The sequence below is a fragment of the Leiobunum rupestre genome, chromosome 2 (genome assembly GCF_980474605.1).
Source record: "Leiobunum rupestre chromosome 2, qqLeiRupe1.1.hap1, whole genome shotgun sequence".
NCBI lineage: Eukaryota > Metazoa > Arthropoda > Arachnida > Opiliones > Sclerosomatidae > Leiobunum > Leiobunum rupestre.
Window position 1 is genome coordinate 22,882,287 of NC_143385.1, and position 6,376 is coordinate 22,888,662.

Consider the following 6,376-nt stretch of genomic DNA (forward strand, 5'->3'; position numbering starts at 1 on the left):
CGACTCGAGATTATTGTGGAATTACGGATACGACTCGAGATTATTGGGGAATTACGGATACGACTCGAGATTATTGTGGAATTACGGATACGACTCGAGATTATGGTGAAATTACGGATACGATTCGAGATTATGGTGGAATTACGGATACGACTCGAGATTATTGTAGAATTACGGATACGACTCGAGATTATGGTGGAATTCCGGAAACGTCTCCAGATTATTGGGGAATTACGGATATGACTCGAGATTATGGTGGAATTACGGATACGTTTCGAGATTATGGAGGAATTACGGATACGACTCGAGATTATTGTGGAATTACGGATATGACTCGAGATTATTGTGGAATTACGGAAACGACTCGAGATTATGGTGGAATTCCGGATACGACTCGAGATTATTGTGGAATTACGGATACGACTGGAGATTATTGTGGAATTACGGATACGACTGGAGATTATTGTGGAATTACGGATACGACTCGAGATTATTGGGGACTTACGGATACGACTCGAGATTATTGTGGAATTACGGATACGACTCGAGATTATTGTGGAATTACGGATACGACTTGAGATTATTGGGGAATTACGGATACGACTCGAGATTATTGTGGAATTACGGATACGACTCGAGATTATTGTGGAATTACGGATACGACTCGAGATTATTGTGGAATTACGGATACGACTCGAGATTATGGTGAAATTACGGATACGATTCGAGATTATGGTGGAATTACGGATACGACTGGAGATTGTGGAGGAATTACGGATACGACTCGAGATTATTGTGGAATTACGGATACGACTCGAGATTATGGTGGAATTCCGGATACGACTCGAGATTATTGTGGAATTACGGATACGACTCGAGATTATTGGGGAATTACGGATACGACTCGAGATTATTGGGGAATTACGGATACGACTCGAGATTATTGCGGAATTACGGATACGACTCGAGATTATTGGGGAATTACGGATACGACTCGAGATTATTGTGGAATTACGGATACGACTCGAGATTATGGTGGAATTACGGATACGATTCGAGATTATGGTGGAATTACGGATACGACTGAAGATTGTGGAGGAATTACGGATACGACTCGAGATTATTGTGGAATTACGGATACGACTCGAGATTATTGTGGAATTCCGGATACGACTCGAGATTATTGTGGAATTACGGATACGACTCGAGATTATTGGGGAATTACGGATTTGACTCGAGATTATTGTGGAATTACGGATACGACTCGAGATTATGGAGGAATTACGGATACGATTCGAGATTATGGTGGAATTACGGATACGACTCGAGATTATTGAGGAATTACGGATACGACTCGAGATTATTGTGGAATTACGGATACGACTCGAGATTATTGTGGAATTACGGATACGACTCGAGATTATGGAGGAATTACGGATACGATTCGAGATTATGGTGGAATTACGGATACGATTCGAGATTATGGTGGAATTACGGATACGACTCGAGATTATTGAGGAATTACGGATACGACTCGAGATTTATGTGGAATTACGGATACGACTCGAGATTATTGTGGAATTACGGATACGACTCGAGATTATGGAGGAATTACGGATACGATTCGAGATTATGGTGGAATTACGGATACGACTGGAGATTGTGGAGGAATTACGGATACGACTCGAGATTATTGTGGAATTACGGATACGACTCGAGATTATGGTGGAATTACGGATACGACTCGAGATTATGGTGGAATTACGGATACGACTGGAGATAATTGTGGAATTACGGATACGACTCGAGATTATTGGGGAATTACGGATACGACTCGAGATTATTGGGGAATTACGGATACGACTCGAGATTATTGTGGAATTACGGATACGACTCGAGATTATTGTGGAATTACGGATACGACTTGAGATTATTGGGGAATTACGGATACGACTCGAGATTATTGTGGAATTACGGATACGACTCGATATTATTGGGGAATTACGGATACGACTCGAGATTATGGTGGAATTACGGATACGATTCGAGATTATGGTGGAATTACGGATACGACTGGAGATTGTGGAGGAATTACGGATACGACTCGAGATTATTGTGGAATTACGGATACGACTCGAGATTATGGTGGAATTCCGGATACGACTCGAGATTATTGTGGAATTACGGATACGACTCGAGATTATTGGGGAATTACGGATACGACTCGAGATTATTGTGGAATTACGGATACGACTCGAGATTATTGTGGAATTACGGATACGACTTGAGATTATTGGGGAATTACGGATACGACTCGAGATTATTGGGGAATTACGGATACGACTCGAGATTATTGTGGAATTACGGATACGACTCGAGATTATGGTGGAATTACGGATACGATTCGAGATTATGGTGGAATTACGGATATGACTGGAGATTGTGGAGGAATTACGGATACGACTCGAGATTATTGTGGAATTACGGATACGACTCGAGATTATGGTGGAATTCCGGATACGACTCGAGATTATTGTGGAATTACGGATACGACTCGAGATTATTGTGGAATTCCGGATACGACTCAAGATTATTGTGGAATTACGGATACGACTCGAGATTATTGGCGAATTACGGAATTGACTCGAGATTATTGTGGAATTACGGATACGACTCGATATTATGGAGGAATTACGGATACGATTCGAGATTATGGTGGAATTACGGATACGACTCAAGATTATTGAGGAATTACGGATACGACTCGAGATAATTGTGGAATTACGGATACGACTCGAGATTATTAAGGAATTACGGATACGACTCGAGATTATGGAGGAATTACGGATACGATTCGAGATTATGGTGGAATTACGGATACGACTGGAGATTGTGGGGGAATTACGGATACGACTCGAGATTATTGTGGAATTACGGATACGACTCGAGATTATGGTGGAATTCCGGATACGACTCGAGATTATTGTAGAATTACGGATACGACTCGAGATTATTGTGGAATTCCGGATACGACTCGAGATTATTGTGGAATTACGGATACGACTCGAGATTATTGTGGAATTACGAATACGAATCGATATTATTGTGGAATTACGGATTCGACTCGTGATTATTCTGGAATTACGGATACGACTCGAGATTATTGTGGAATTACGGAAACGACTCGAGATTATTGTGGAATTACGGATACGACTCGAGATTATTGGGGAATTACGGATACGACTCGAGATTATTGTGGAATTACGGATACGACTCTAAATAATTGTGGAATTACGGATACGATACGAGATTATTGTGGGATTACGGATAAGACTCAAGATTATTGTGGAATTACGGATACGACTCGAGATTATCGGGGAATTACGGATACGGCTCGAGATTATTGTGGAATTACGGATACGACTCGAGATTATGGAGGAATTACGGATACGACTCGAGATTATTGTGGAATTACGGATACGACTAGAGCTTATTGTGGAATTACGGTTACGATTCGAGATTATGGTGGAATTACGGATACGAATGGAGATTGTGGAGGAATTACGGATACGACTCGAGATTATTGTGGAATTACGGATACGACTCGAGATTATTGTGGAATTACGGATACGGCTCGAGATTATTGGGGAATTACGGATACGACTCGAGATCATTGTGGAATTACGGTTACGACTCGAGATTATGGAGGAATTACGGATACGATTCGAGATTATGGTGGAATTACGGATACGACTGGAGATTGTGGAGGAATTACGGATACGACTCGAGATTATTGTGGAATTACGGATACGACTCGAGATTATGGTGGAATTCCGGATACGACTCGAGATTATTGTGGAATTACGGATACGACTCGAGATTATTGTGGAATTCCGGATACGACTCGAGATTATTGTGGAATTACGGATACGACTCGAGATTATTGTGGAATTACGGATACGACTCGATATTTTTGTGGGATTACGGATTCGACTCGAGATTATTGTGGAATTACGGATACGACTCCAGATTATTGGGGAATTACGGATACGACTCGAGATTATTGTGGAATTACGGATACGACTCGAGATTATTGTGGAATTACGGATACGATCGAGATTGTGGTGGAATTACGGTTCCGACTCGAGATTATTGTGGAATTACGGATACGACTCGAGATTATTGTGGAATTACGGATAAGATTCGCGATTATGGTGGCATTACAGATACGACTCGATATAATTGTGGAATTACGGATTCGACTCGATATTATTGTGCAATTACGCATTCGTTTCGTGATTATTGTGGAATTCCGGATACGACTCGAGATTTTTGTGGAATTACGGATACGACTCGAGATTATTGTGGAATTACGGATACGAATCGATATTATTGTGGAATTACGGATTCGACTCGTGATTATTGTGGAATTACGGATACGACTCGAGATTATTGTGGAATTACGGAAACGACTCGAGATTATTGTGGAATTACGGATACGACTCGAGATTATTGGGGAATTACGGATACGACTCGAGATTATTGTGGAATTACGGATACGACTCGAGATAATTGTGGAATTACGGATACGATACGGGATTATTGTGGAATTACGGATACGACTCAAGATTATTGTGGAATTACGGATACGACTCGAGATTATCGGGGAATTACGGATACGACTCGAGATTATTGTGGAATTACGGATACGACTCGAGATTATGGAGGAATTACGGATACGATTCGAGATTATGGTGGAATTACGGATACGACTGGAGATTGTGGAGGAATTACGGATACGACTCGAGATTATGGTGTAATTCCGGAAACGACTCGAGATTATTGTGGAATTACGGATACGACTCGAGATTATTGTGGAATTACGGATACGACTAGAGCTTATTGTGGAATTACGGATACGACTCGAGATTATGGAGGAATTACGGATACGATTCGAGATTATGGTGGAATTACGGATACGACTGGAGATTGTGGAAGAATTACGGATACGACTCGAGATTATTGTGGAATTACGGATACGACTCGAGATTATTGTGGAATTACGGATACGGCTCGAGATAATTGGGGAATTACGGATACGACTCGAGATTATTGTGGAATTACGGTAACGACTCGAGATTATGGAGGAATTACGGATACGATTCGAGATTATGGTGGAATTACGGATTCGACTGGAGATTGTGGAGGAATTACGGATACAACTCGAGATTATTGTGGAATTACGGATACGACTCGAGATTATGGTGGAATTCCGGATACGACTCGAGATTATTGTGGAATTACGGATACGACTCGAGATTATTGTGGAATTCCGGATACGACTCGAGATTATTGTGGAATTACGGATACGACTCGAGATTATTGTGGAATTACGGATACGAATCGATATTTTTGTGGGATTACGGATTCGACTCGTGATTATTGTGGAATTACGGATACGACTCCAGATTATTGGGGAATTACGGATACGACTCGAGATTATTGTGGAATTACGGATACGAATCGATATTATTGTGGAATTACGGATTCGACTCGTGATTATTGTGGAATTACGGATACGACTCGAGATTATTGTGGAATTACGGAAACGACTCGAGATTATTGTGGAATTACGGATACGACTCGAGATTATTGGGGAATTACGGATACGACTCTAGATTATTGTGGAATTACGGATACGACTCGAGATAATTGTGGAATTACGGATACGATACGGGATTATTGTGGAATTACGGATACGACTCAAGATTATTGTGGAATTACGGATACGACTCGAGATTATCGGGGAATTACGGATACGACTCGAGATTATTGTGGAATTACGGATACGACTCGAGATTATGGAGGAATTACGGATACGATTCGAGATTATGGTGGAATTACGGATACGACTGGAGATTGTGGAGGAATTACGGATACGACTCGAGATTATGGTGTAATTCCGGAAACGACTCGAGATTATTGTGGAATTACGGATACGACTCGAGATTATTGTGGAATTACGGATACGACTAGAGCTTATTGTGGAATTACGGATACGACTCGAGATTATGGAGGAATTACGGATACGATTCGAGATTATGGTGGAATTACGGATACGACTGGAGATTGTGGAAGAATTACGGATACGACTCGAGATTATTGTGGAATTACGGATACGACTCGAGATTATTGTGGAATTACGGATACGGCTCGAGATTATTGGGGAATTACGGATACGACTCGAGATTATTGTGGAATTACGGTAACGACTCGAGATTATGGAGGAATTACGGATACGATTCGAGATTATGGTGGAATTACGGATTCGACTGGAGATTGTGGAGGAATTACGGATACAACTCGAGATTATTGT